Below are 14,836 nucleotides of genomic sequence, written 5' to 3' on the forward strand. Positions count from 1 at the left end.
GCAGATTCACCTCCACACACCACGTAACGCGTGCGCGCGCGCGCGTACACACACAGACACGAAATGAAATTTCAGTTCTCCAGCAGAAGTTTCGTTCTTGCAGTTTTAATGAGTCGTTTAATAAAGTCCCACTTTGACATTGCCCATTCGCTAATTCCCACGTACCCTTCTCGAACATGACCTAACCCATAACTGGGTTGTTTTGCTCTGCTCACTTGGACTGAAGCTCTCAAGCCTCTGCGAATTTCATGGTGGTAATTGCCGTGGGAACGGTGCCACTTTCTGAAAACACAGAAATCCTCCAGCCATGAAAAGCTCCTCTGCCCAGAAAAGACACTTGGGAAGGGAGAAAGTGGGAGCAAAATACACACCGTTCCTTGTGGAATGTAAGGTAACCTAACATCTAAATGTTCCTAAAGAAAATTAAAACGGGAGACGATTCTAGGAGAAAAGAAATAATCTAGAGAAAGCAAAGAAAATGGGGGGGGAGGGTTCCAGAGAATGAAATGGGAGGAAAAAAGGGGAATGGCCTTGAAGTAACTTTTCAGATGAAAACTTAGGGAATGGGAGAGTGGGGGTGACGCTCCTTTAGCCCAGCACCCCGTAACATGACGTAACCGCAGTGGTGCTGAGGATGGGGAAAAAGTGCTTTGCCAGAATTTGATGCTGCCAAGCATGGAAGTCAACTGTGAGACGTCGGGCAACATTCACTGCCTTTGCTGTAGGGCCATCTCTACAGATCCAAACAAGTACTTACGAAATGCTGCTTTAATCCAATAGCCAATTCTTAGAACACAGTTCAAAGCGACTTGTAAAGACCTGAACTTTTTTTAAAAAGTTCTGTTACACTATTTCTATAAAAGAGGGAGAGAACAGCCCTGACAACTCCCACTAAAATTCAACTCCTTAAAGGCAAAACATTTTCTCTTCTGCTTGTATTCGGGTGCCTAAAGCACTGCCCGTCACATTAGGGATTCTTCTATGTTTTTTGTTTTGTTTTGTTTTGGTTTGGTTTTGGTTTCTAAAGGCAAGGTTTCTCTATGTACCCTTAGCCATCCTGGACTCACTTTGTAGACCAGGCTGGCTTCAAACTCACAGCGATTCGCCCGCCTCTGCCTCCCAGAGTGCTGAGATTATAGGCGTGTGCCACCACGCTAGACTAAGAGAAGTTGGTTTCTTTTTTTTTCTTTTTTCTTTTTTCTTTCTTTTTTTTTTTTTTTCTTTTTTTTAGACAGGGTTTCTGTCCTGGACTCGCTTTGTAGACCAGGTTGGCCTCGAACTCACAGTGATCCACCTGCCTCTGCCTCCCAAGTGCTGGGATTAAAGGTGTGTGCCACCATGCCCGGCTATATTCTCAATTTCTAATAGGCAAACTTTAGCATTTGAACATATTTTAATCTTTTTCTAGGCAGACTCTCACATAGCCCAGGTTACCCTCAGATTCTGTATGTATCAAGAATCACACTTTCCTTAAAGAATTAGGAAACAACCTAATTTGTGCTAAAAATAGAGAAGCATGTGTGTGTGCAGCTTGTTGAGAACTGCAAGTCTGCTGTAATACTGCAGGGCTGAGTTCCAGGGACACACACACACACCACACACACACCACACACACACACCACACACACCACACACACACACCACACACACATCACACACACACCACACACCACACACACACCACACACACACACCACACACACCACACACACACCACACACACACATCACACACACACCACACACACCACACACACACACCACACACACACCACACACACACCACACACCACACACACACCACACACACACATCACACACATCACACACACCACACACACATCACACACACACACCACACACACACATCACACACACACCACACACACACACCACACACACACACCACACACACATCACACACACACCACACACACACCACACACACACACCACACACACACATCACACACACCACACACACACCACACACACACATCACACACATCACACACACCACACACACATCACACACACACACCACACACACACATCACACACACACCACACACACACCACACACACACATCACACACACCACACACACCACACACACATCACACACACACACCACACACACATCACACACACCACACATACCACACACATCACACACACCACACACACATCACCACACACACACATCACACACACCTACACACATCACACACACCTACACACATCACACACACACCACACAGCCACCACACACACACACCAGCACAACACACCACACACACACACACACACACACAACCACAACAACACCACATATACACATCACAACACACCACACACACCACAGCGACACACACACACCACACACACAACCACACACACATCACACACACACACCACACACACACACCACACACACATCACACACACACCACACACACACATCACACACACATCACACACACACCACACACATCACACACACCACACACACCACACACACCACACACACCACACCACACACACATCCACACACACCACCACACACAACACATAGCACACACACACCACACACACACAATCAAACACACAGCACCACACACACACAACCACAACCCACATACACACATAACACACACACCACACACACACATCACACACACACCACACACATCACACACACCACATACACACATCACACACACCACACACACACATCACACACACACATCACACACACACCACACACACACACCACACACACACATCACACACACACTACACACATCACACACACCACACACACACATCACACACACACCACACACACACCACACACACACACCACACACACACCACACACACACATCACACACACACCACACACACACCACATATACACATCACACACATACCACACACACACCACACACACACCACACACACACACCATACACACACCACACACACCACACACACACATCACACACACACACCATACACACACAACACACCACACACACACACACATCAACACCCAACACACACACTACACACACACACAACATGCACACACACATACCACACACACACCACACACATCACACACACACACCATACACACACCACACACACCACACACACACATCACACACACACACCATACACACACCACACACGTTCATACAAAAGAAGATAAACGGCAGTAGAACTGCAAGTCTGCTATAATACTGCAGGACTGAGTTCCAGGGACACACACATACACACACACATACACACACCATACACACACACACACATACACACACCACACACACACACATCACACACACCACATACACACCCCCCCACACACACACCACACGTACATTCACACAAAAGAAGATAAACAGCAGTAGAACTGCAAGTCTGCTATAATACTGCAGGACTGAGTTCCAGGGACACACACATATATACACATACACACACCACACACACACACACATGTTCACACAAAAGAAGATAAACGGCAGTAGGTATATGAAAAGGTTAATTTTATTCATAATAATTGTATGAGATTGTTTGTAAGCTATAATTTTACTTATAATTTTAAATATAAATTAGATAAAACATGTTGTATCTAGATGTGAGCATTACTTTACCCATAATAACTGGGGCTGGCAGCCATATGAGAGGAGAGAAGCTCTCATACTTTATTATTGGGATTATAAGATACTGGCTTTAAGACAGTGATTTAACATTATGCAGCTTTCAAACTAGTTCTACTTCTGAGAATGTCCCCTACAGTACACTGCACCGAGGCACATATACACAAGTAAAAGGTGGACACAGCTCAAATCTCTGTCAATATCAACTAGTCCAATAAGCAATGAAGCATGAATCAGGCGTGGTGGTACACTCCTTTAGTACCAGCACTTGGAGCGCAGAGGCAGGGCAGGGCTCTGAGTTCTAGGCCAGCCTGGTCTACAGAGCAAGTTCTAGGGTAGCCATGCGAGTTGGTGCACGCCTTTCATCCCAGCACTCAAGGAAGCTGAGGCAAGTGGATCTCTGTGAGTTCCAGGCCAGCCTGGTCTCTGAAGAAGATTAAAGACCATTACCCAAATTCTTTTTTTTTTTTTAACTTTTATTGAATTTCTGTGATTTACATGTCATGCACCAAAATCCCTCTCCTCCCCCCAGTAAAATAAAATAAACAGACAAACAAAAAATCTTGTCACAGAGGCTGTGGTGTATTACACAGTATGGCGTTTTGCCCACATATGTTCACTTTCAAATGTTCACTGTTACGAGTCATGGGTCTGGTTGGAGGCCTACACTATCGTTACCGGATCCTCACTGGGACTGCTGTCAGATATCCCGTTGTTGCTGTGTGTCAAGGAGATTCTTAATCTTTGAATCTGCAGGTCTGGCCCCTTCATGTGTTCCAGCAGGTCATACATGGGGTAGACGTTAGGGTAAGATTACCCAAATTCTTTATCAAGTTATACAAGCTGGGATTACAGGCGTGCGCCACCATGCCCGGCTAGAGCTATTTATCACAGGAGGAGTAAGAAGAGATCTAGGAGGAGTTAAGTTTCTCCTTCTGTCGTGTAGGGTCCAGGGACGAAACTCAAGTCATGAGGGTTGGTGACAGGTGCTTTACCTGCTAAACAAAATCATGTAAAATAAAATAAAATATTTTTAATTGGGGTGCGTGTGTGTGTGCGTGTGTGTGTGGGGGGGGGTGGAACTGGATAGTGGATGATGAGAGCGAAGAGACGTTAAGTGAGGAAAGGCAGGTAATGGGATAAGCATGATAAGACAACAGAAAGGCAGATTATCTTGACCAAGGAAGGGGACCAGCTAGATCAGGGTATGGGTCCAGGGGTAAGGCAGAGGAAGAACAGAAGGACAAAAATGTGTAATGACACATGTGTATGGCATGATGAAATCCATCATTTTGTTATCTAACTTAAATGTTTAATTTTAAAAAAAAATTCACTGGGCTGGAGAGATGGCTCAGTGGTTAAGAGCACTGACTGCTTTCCCAGAGGTCCTGAGTTCAATTCCCAGCAACCACATAGTGGCTCACAACCATCTATGATGAGATCTGGTGCCCTCTTCTGGCCTGCAGATGTACATGCAGGCAGAACACTGTATACATAATAAATAAACAAATGTATTTATAAAAATATATTAATTTATTTATTATTATGAATACAGTGCTCTGTCTGCATGTACCCCTGCAAGCCAGAAGAGGACATTAGATCACATTATAGATGGGTGTGAGCTACCATGTGGTTGCTGGGAATTGAACTCAGGACCTCTGGAAGGGCAGTCGGTGGTCTTAACTCTGAGCCATCTCTCCAGCCCAATACAGATATTTTTTAAAAAATTCGTAAACCCAAATGTGCAATCAAAGCTGCTTTTCCTAGAAGATAATCCTAAATAGGTGAGTGGGGTGTTGTGCAGATAGAGTGGTCGAAGTAACAGAAAGCAAGGTAGACCACAGGTTAAAAGGATGACATGAGGGCTGGAGAGATGGCTCAGAGGTTAAGAGCACTGTCTGCTCCTCCAAAGGTCCTGAGTTCAATTCCCAGCAATCACATCGTGGCTCACAACTATCTATACTGAAGTCTGTTCAGGTGAAACACTGTATACATAATAAATAAACAAACCTTTTTAAAAAAAGAATAAAGTCATAAACCATTTATTTAAAAAGAAAGGATGACATGAAGATGTACACAAATACACCTAAAATGTTAGCACAGAAACCACCACAAAGAAGGCAAACAGGCTCTCGGGCCATACTGTCTAGAAGCCTTTGTCTCGACAGCCTGGCTTTTTTTTTTGTTTTTGTTTTTGTTTTTTTGAGACAGGGTTTCTCTGTGTAGCCTTGGCCATCCTGGACTCACTTTGTAGTCCAGGCTGGCCTCGAACTCACAGCGATCCACCTGCCTCTGCCTCCGGAGTGCTGGGATTAAAGGTGTGCGCCACCACGCCCGGCTAGCCTGTTTGTTTTTGAAGAATACTTATTTTGCCCAACTTTCATCTGTGTGAAAATGTTTATGACCATGGAAGGATTAACTAACCCAGCTCCCTAAACTCTCCAAACCTGTAACAAGGCCAGAGTGCTGGGTCATGCTGGTTGTACTTTGAATAGCTGATCTGTGCTGCGGGGGCTCAAGGAGACCAGGGCAGGAATGCGGTTGAACAGAACCAGAAAGAACTGCCTTTTTTGTTTTTTTGTTTTTTTGAGACAGGGTTTCTCTGTGTAGCCTCAACTATCCTGGACTCGCTTTGTAGACCAGGCTGGCCTCGAACTCACAATGATCCACCTGTCTCTGCCTCCCAAGCGCTGGGATTAAAGGCGTGCGCCACCACCTCCCAGCTTCAGAAAGAACTTATCTGAGGAACCATTTTAGATGAGATGGTTGTTTCTCCTCTGGTAACTGTATTTACTATTTACATGTTTTTGTTTGTTTGTTTCACTGTGTAGCCTTGGCTGTCTTTGACTCCCTTTGCTGACGGGGTTTGGCCTCCAACTCATTGAGAAGGTGTCAGATACCTTGGAACTGGAGTTACAGACAGTTGTGAGCTACCATGTGGGCACTGGGAATCAAACCCCGGGTCCTTGGAAGAGCAGGCAGTGCTCTTAACCACAGAGCCATTCCTCCAGCCAACCACTGGTAACTTTATAAGGACAAAAACCTGTGTGTGTGAGCACAAGTGTGTGTGTGTGTGTGTGTGTGTGGGTGGGTGGGTGGTGGTGAGCTGGTACATTGTTTTTTCTCAAACAACCTTACATATGAAGCATCACGGGCCGGGGCTGTAGCTCAGTTGGCAGAGCCGCTGCCTGACAAGCAAGAAGCCTGGGCTCAGTCCTCAAATCTGCATAAACTGGGTGTGGTGCCAAATGCCTGCAATCCCAGCACTAGAGAGAGATGCGGAAACAGGAAGATCAGGAGTTCAAGGTCAGCCTTGGATACTAAACACAAGGCTAACATGGGGTGCCTGAGGCCCTGTCTCAAAAGGAACAGCCACTGCCTTAGCTCTGGCTGCTAGCTGAGTGACAAAACCACGAGACTGTAGTTGATTGATGCTGCTGGCCTTAGACTGGCTTCCCTCCTTTCACCTGTTCCCGTGCCCCCAAGGCACGTCTCCTCCAGCCCTGAAACTGGCCGAAAGAGTTCCTCTGGCCCTTTGACCGAAGAGGAGCATACGGCCTGTTTCACAAACAGCCCCACCCCAGACGCTGAAGAATCTTACCCATTGCCTACTCAGTGAAGTTTCCATGAAGACCAAATGGACAGGGGCTGGAGAGATGGCTCTGGAAGAGCAGGACCTCTGCTCTTCCAGAGGTCCTGAGTTCAATTCTCAGCAACCACATAGTGGTTACCCAAAGATAGAGAAAAAGAAAAAAAAAGTTTAAGGTTTTGAGGCTGAGAAGTGGGCTGGGCGAAGCAAGGGTGTTTGTCTTCCTTCTTGCTCTGTCTTGGCCTTGTATAACATCTGGCTGGTTACAGATGCAGAGAGTGTGGCCAAGACACGAAGCACCACGTGTTGATGGGCACGGATGCCCAGCCCCACCAGCGCCTCACTCTGGGTGCAGTTCATCCCGATGGACATATTCCCCTGGATGCTGCAGAAAGAGCACTGTGTTTCTAAAGATGAACATGCACGTGGTGAGAGACATGAGAAACAACAGGACATCATCTTCTGAACTGTGAGGCTTGCTGGCTTCCTCTGGGTGGCGGCAGACTGGCCAGTGAATGCAGTTGCTTCAATCATTTGGTGTTTAAGTAATTGGGGTAACCCTGAGCACAGGGTTACAAGCTTTCTCCCTTGGACATAAGATTTACTTAACGGGGCTGGAGTTTTCCTGAGGTCCGCTCCTATTTTTAGGCCTGGGTTTCTGTCTAAGTGACACGTGGGTCTGGCTGGTAAATGATAAGGCTGATACATTGGCAACTGTAACAAAGAAAACCCCAGCAGGGTTAGACCCCTGCTGGCCAGGTTGTAAGTCCAGTCTGGATATGCTTCAATTACTTAGTAAGCTGCTTGCTAACTTGTTGCCAACAGAAACGCCAAGACCCGTGTGCATCAACCGTCATTAATGGCTTTGTTTTTTGCAGAGCAGCCAGCAGCACTGGTCTTGGTCTTGACAAACAGGTTCTGAGCACATGAGCTCAGGAAGAACAGGATCAGCAAGGATGCTCCCTGCGTCCCAAGGCAAGTTAACTGTGGAGGTTAGAGGTGCCACAAGACTCCATCTGTGTCAGGAATTATCGTGACATATTTTACAGCTGCCAGTCCAGATCTTACTGAACATCCACATCTTTCCTACAAGCCTGAGGGCAGTGTGCCTCTCCAGTGTATTCCCAGCTCCCAGCGCTCCAAACAGCACGACTTCCACTCCTACTAGTGACTTATCACCTCAAAAGCTCACAGGAGCTGGCTAGGGTGGTGTATGCCTTCATCCAGCTCTTAAAACCTGGAGGCTGGAGCTCAAGGCCAGACGTGGCTACATGAAGCCCTGTCTCCCTGGATGGGGAGACCTGGTGGCACTCAGAGGAAGGATGGCAGGCTACCAAGAAGAGACTTGATACCCTATGAGCATATACAGGGGGAGGAGGTCCCCCTCAGTCACAGTCATAGGGGAGGGGAGTAGGGGGAAAGCGGGAGGGAGGGAGGATACAAGAGCTGGGATAACAATTGAGATGTAATATGAATAAATTAATAAAATATTAAGAAACAAACAAACAAAGAAGGAAGGCAGGCAGGGAGCAAAGGGGGAAAAAACCTTCCTGGATTCTTCATACTTTCTCGAAGGTATCTCAGACCCATAGCTAAAGCAGAGAGAGACTGAAGATGGAAGAATTCATGCCGGCAAGAGCTTTAGTAAACAGAGCTCAGGGCCAGCTACCAGCTTGATCGCTCTAGGGAGCACCTCCCCTAGGTTGCACTTTGATTTTAAAACGCACTTTGCGTTTTATCACTTAAAGTGAGCTTGAGAGAAACAAGCAACACAGCTCTCATGGCTATTGTGCTTGGAAGCAGCCCTGTCCACTGGCCTTTTAATTGCTTTTTTTTTTTTAACCCATGTATATGTATGTATGCACCCACAGAGACCACAGGACAGGTTGCAGGAGTTGGTTCTCTCCTTCCAGTGCACGGACCCCAGTGATGGAATTCATATTAAGTGCCTTTCCCTGAGCTATCTCACCTGCCCAGTGTAGTAACTTGTGATTTTAAATATTATAGGCTTAATCAACTGCCTTTGAGCCAACATTTTGTCTACATAGTGTTTATGGACAATTTCCTGGGGAAGGCTGCCTCTTCTCAGCCCGCAGCTTATTGCTGCACGTGGAGACAGACTGCATGACTTCATCGCGGTGTACGCCTCCCCAAAACCTGGTTCACCTGGTACAGACATACTCACTTTAGACTTCTGATGTTTGAGACAGAGTCTCACACAGTCTGGCCTGTGATTCTCTCTACATAGGCCAGGCTGGCCTTGAATTCACAGAAATCCTATCTCAATGTCCCAAGTACTGGAAGTACAGGCATGCGTCACTAGGCCTCGGCTTTCCATCTCCTGGCTGTGGTGAGGGAGGGAGAGAGAGTGAGAGGTGATCCATGACGTCATCTAAGCATCAACCGCACCTCTCTGAACTCTAAGGTGTGGTGGGAAGGAGACACTGCCTGCATGTTCCTAGTAAACACAGGGACGCAGTATGGCTGAGGAGAGAACCACAGTGCTTCCCAGTGTTACTGGAACTTCTAACGTGGAGGCCGACTTAGAAGCAGCAAGGTTGGACGTGGGAAAGAACCCGAAATGGTGAATTCAGGACAATCACACACAATCAATCACCTTGCCAATCTGAACGGCATTCCCCCCACCCCACTTTTCAGTCAAAAGCAGATTCAGGATTGTCACAGCTTGAGGCCAGCTCTGGGACACACTAAATCTTCATTAGCTTCTGAAGTAGCTGGGATTACACACCTGCTCCATGGGGCCCAGCAAATTTTTGCATTTCTCTTTCTGGTCATCTAGTCTTTCTTCCGGCTTATCTTTTTAGAGGGTCCGGGCTGATAAAATATCTGTGATTATCTCAGAAACATCAGCTTTGAGAGCCGTGACACTCCATGTGTGGAAAGATCCACCAGCTACTTCTATTGACAATCTGTTGCCCAGATTCTGACTACACGGAACACGTGACCTTACAAACCCTGAACATCTCCCAGACCAGTCTCTCCATTTCTATAAAAGAAGTAACAAAGGCCAGCCATGGTGGCACACAACTTTGATCCCAGCACTCAGGAGGCAGAGACAGGCGGATTACTATGAATTTGAGGCCAGCTTGGTCTACAAAGTGAGTCCAAGACAGCCAAGGCTACACAGAGAAACCCTGTCTCAAAACAACAATAACAACAACAAAAGAGGTAACAAATATTGTATGAGAAGAACCTATTTTCAACTTGGAAGATTTATATGTAAATATATATATATATGTATATTTAAAAAGAGGTAACAAAGCATACTTCACAGAGCTCCTGTGAAAATTAAATGAGGTAGTATCTGTGGCATCAAGATGCTTATTAAGTATAACTCCTATAATTAAGGTTAATTATTATTAGCTCTTATTAAATGGCACTTGAGGGAGATGAATTTTACAAGGCGGCTGCACTCACACCAGAGCAATTGTTCACAACTGTTATGTTGGGACAGGACACCCTGAAATCCCCACTGACCTGCCAGCAGGTTCTAGTCGTGAACCCCTTCTTTGGGATCCTCAGCAGAAACGACGGTAGATCCTAGAAGGGGGCGAAGAACACGTGGCTATAGACGTTGCCAAGGAGGAAAGGCCCCACTAGCCACCGAGGCTTGCTCTGCCCATCCGTAAATTGTAGCGGCCTGAGGGGCAGGTGCTCATCTTACAGACAGCTTGTCTGATGTCTTTGTGAGATGGGGTGTCCACCCTAAACAGGAAGAAATCCAGGGCCATAGAGAGTTAAATAAAAGCAGGCCGTGGTGGCACACGCCTTTAATCCCATAATCCCAGCACTCGTGAGGCAGAGGCAGGCGGATCGCTGTGAAAGATTAAGAAGTGGAGAGATGGCTCAGAGGTTAAGAGCACTGACTGCTCTTCCGAAGGTCCTGAGTTCAATTCCCAGCAACCACATGGTGGCTCATAACCATCTATAACGAGATCTGGTGCCCTCTTCTGGCCTGCACCAGATGCAGGCAGAACACTCTATACATAATAAATAAATCTTAAAAAAAAAAAAAAAAGAAAAAAAAGAAGTACCCTCAAAACCACAGCAAACTGCCTTTGTGTGAGCTTTGAGCTTTGGTTGTCTCAGCTGTAACGCTAGGCACAACACCTCACTGGAGGACCCTGCTACACACTCAACAAAACAGATGTAAACAGTCCTCACTCCAGCTGTAGTTTATTTATTTTTTAAATTTTATTTATTTTGTTATGTACATTGGTGTTTTGATTGCATGTATGTCTGTGTGAAGGTGTCAGATGCCCTGGAAAAGGAGTTACAGACAGTTGTGAGCTGCCATGTGGGTGCTCAGAATTGAACCCGGGTCCTCCGGAAGAGCAGTCAGTGCTCTTACCCGCTGAGCCATCATCTCTCCAACCCCAGCTGTAGTTTGTAAGTGGGAAGAGGAACGCTGCCTGTCAGGCGATAGGAACAAGCAGGGGACAGTCTAGAGGGCGGTGTGTTGGAAACCGATACTTGACTGATTAAGCCCATTTCATGTCCCCATTATCTTTTGCTGTTGTTTTGGGTTAGAGACACAATGTAGCTTTGGGCTGGCCTCGAGCTCATTTTGTAGTCAAGAAGATTTGAACTCTTAAGCCTTCTGCCTCTGCCTCTCCGTTATGGTAGGCTTAGGGCTCTAGGCAAACATTTTCCCCAGAGGGTTGATAGCAACATTTAAATCCTAATTGGACGTTTGCTGCGTTGACCACACAAGCTTCACATTCAGGGTTTTTTTGTTTATTTTTATTTTTATTTTTATTTATTTTTAATTTTTTAGTGTTAGCCTGCCTGTAGTGTAGCAACTTCCTTCAAGTGAAACATTGTTCCTTAGGTTCAGGGTGATACACCAAGGCCCTCAGAGGTCGGTTACGCAGTGAAGGGTTGCCGAAGGTCAGAAGACTTTGGCAGAGCTGCCCACAAATTGAACAAATGAGGCCCAGGATGCAGCTCTCACGAGTCCTCTCCTGTTCTGGGGCAGGCTTTCCTGTGAATCTGCCACCTTTAAGTCACTCATGCCCCTGTACGTGACCTCACTAAATATCACTGCTTTACGGAGCTAGACTACTGAAAAATTGTTTACTTGGGGAAGAGACGTTTGTTCACATTTTCCCAGTAAAAGTCACACAATACTCTCAAGTGCTAGAATTGTAATTGTATAGTGCCTCACCCAGCTTGACTTACATTTAGGATGACTGTAACTGTACAAATTTATGGGATACCCTGTGGGTTTTTTGTACACGTGTATAATATATAAAAATCAAATCAAAATAGTTAATATTTTCATATCCTTAAATATCTGTCTATCATCTATATCTATTTATCTACTATTCCTGCATGTCCTAGAACTGCTATGTAGACCAGGCTGACCTCGAATTCACAGAAATCCTCTTAGCCCTAGGGTGATGAGAGTTAAGGCATGAGCTACCGTGACTGACCTAATTTCTAATTTTTCTTTTCTTCTTTTTTGAAACAAGGTTTCTCTGTGTACCTCTTAGTTCTGGCTGTCCTGGACTCACTTTGTAGACCAGGCTGGCCTTGAACTCACAGAGATCCACCTGCCTCTGCCTCCCAAGTGCTTGGATTAAAGGTGTGCACCACCATGCCCAGCAATTTCTAATTTTTCTATTTTTTAAAAAATTTTATTTTTTTGCTATATGCTCAAGTTGACCTGAAACTACTGGCCTCAAGCAATCTTCCTCAGTCTCCTTTTACGCAGTAATCTTGTATTGGTGTGTAAAATGAATACATGTTTGCTGAGTGTAGTCCTACATGCCTGTAAATCCTAGTATTAAGGGGCTGAAGACTAAGAGCTGTTGAGTTTGGGCTACAAAAATATCTGTCTCAACAAGTAAAAAAAGGGATATTGAGATGTTTCACCAGGTAAAAGTGTTTGTTGCATAAGCCTGATGACGGAAGTTCAATCTCCACAACATACAGAGTAAGGATGAAGCCAGTTCCCTGAAGCCATCCTCTCACCTCCCCGTGCACACCATGTCAAACTTGTGCCAGGACTCACAGACATCACACACACATGCTCACACACACACACACAGAGACACACATGTACACATGCACGCACTCACACACAGTGCTTGCCCCTTAAGCATGCAAACCTGACTTTTGATACTCAGCCCTGAGGTAAAAGCCAGGGGCGGTGGGGCATGTTAGTAACTCTAACACTGGCCAGAGACAGGTAGATCCCAAGGGCTCACTGTCTAACTGTCTAGTCTTGCAGAAACAGGGAGCTCCAGGTTCAGGGAGAGAACCTATCTAAAAAAAAAAAAGGCAGAGAGGGCTAGAGACAAGACTCAGAAGTTAAGAGCCTCTCAGCACCCACATGGCAGTGGCTGTGACTCCAGCTTCAGGGGATCTGATGCCCTCTTTTGGTGTTCCTGGGCCACTGTACTCATGCACAGAGACTCTCACAGATACCCTGAACTGAAGGAAAAACCCAACAACTTACAAACAGCTTAAAGGTATGGTGCTGCCAGCCTTTAATCTCAATACTTGGAGGCAAAGGCAAGAAGCAAGTGCATCTGTGAGTTTTAGGCCAGCCAGTGCTACATAGTTAGTCCATCTTAAATAATAATAATAATAATAATAATAATAATAATAATAATAATAATAATAATAATAATAATAATAAAAAATAATAATAATAATAATTCATTTAGTATGTCTGTGTGGGGGTGTCAGACGCCCTGGCACAGAAGTTACAGATGCTTGTGAGCTGCCATGTGGGTGCTGGGACTTGAACCTGGGTCCTCTGGAAGAACAGCCAGTGCTCTTAACCAGTAAGCCATTTCTCCAGCCCCCACTCCTCCTCCCATTTTTTAGACTAATGTTAAAAAAAAAAAAAAAAGAGTGGCCAGGCGTGGTGGCACACGCCTTTAATCCCAGCACTCAGGAGGCAGAGTCAGGCAGATCGCTGTGAGTTTGAGGCCAGCCTGGTCTACAAAGTGAGGCTAGGACAGCCAAGACTACACAGAGAAACCCTGTCTTGAAAAACCAAACCAGAGCCGGGTGTGGTGGCACAGGCCTTTAATCCCAGCACTCAGGAGGCAGAGGCAGGCAGATTGTTGTGAGTTCGAGGCCAGACTGGTCTACAAAGTGAGAAAGTGAGTCCAGGATGGCCAAGGCTACACAGAGAAACCCTGTCTCGAAAAACCAAAAAAAAAAAAAAAAAAAAGAAAGAAAAAAAAAAAAAGAAAGAAAGAAAAACCAAACCAAACCAAAACAAAAAACAAAACAAAAATAAAAGTGGAGACTAGGGTGCTTTCCTGCCTTAGTACTTTCCCTGGTGTTCTAGAAGAGGATCTGCTGGTCTTGATTGGCTGGTGGGGACCTTCAGGGCCCTGTTCCTGCCCAGAGACACGTCCTATCTGAAGAAGAGTGGAGAACAACTGAGCGCAGCACCTGATGTCGACCTCTGACCTCCACACATGCAGACACAAGAGAAGACACCCAGCAACACATAGAAACACATACACACAACACATGAAAATATGAAATTGAATTACCTCTATACGCATGCGTGTATATACATATGTTTATGCAGTATGA

Source organism: Acomys russatus, chromosome 13, assembly GCF_903995435.1.
Source record: "Acomys russatus chromosome 13, mAcoRus1.1, whole genome shotgun sequence".
NCBI lineage: Eukaryota > Metazoa > Chordata > Mammalia > Rodentia > Muridae > Acomys > Acomys russatus.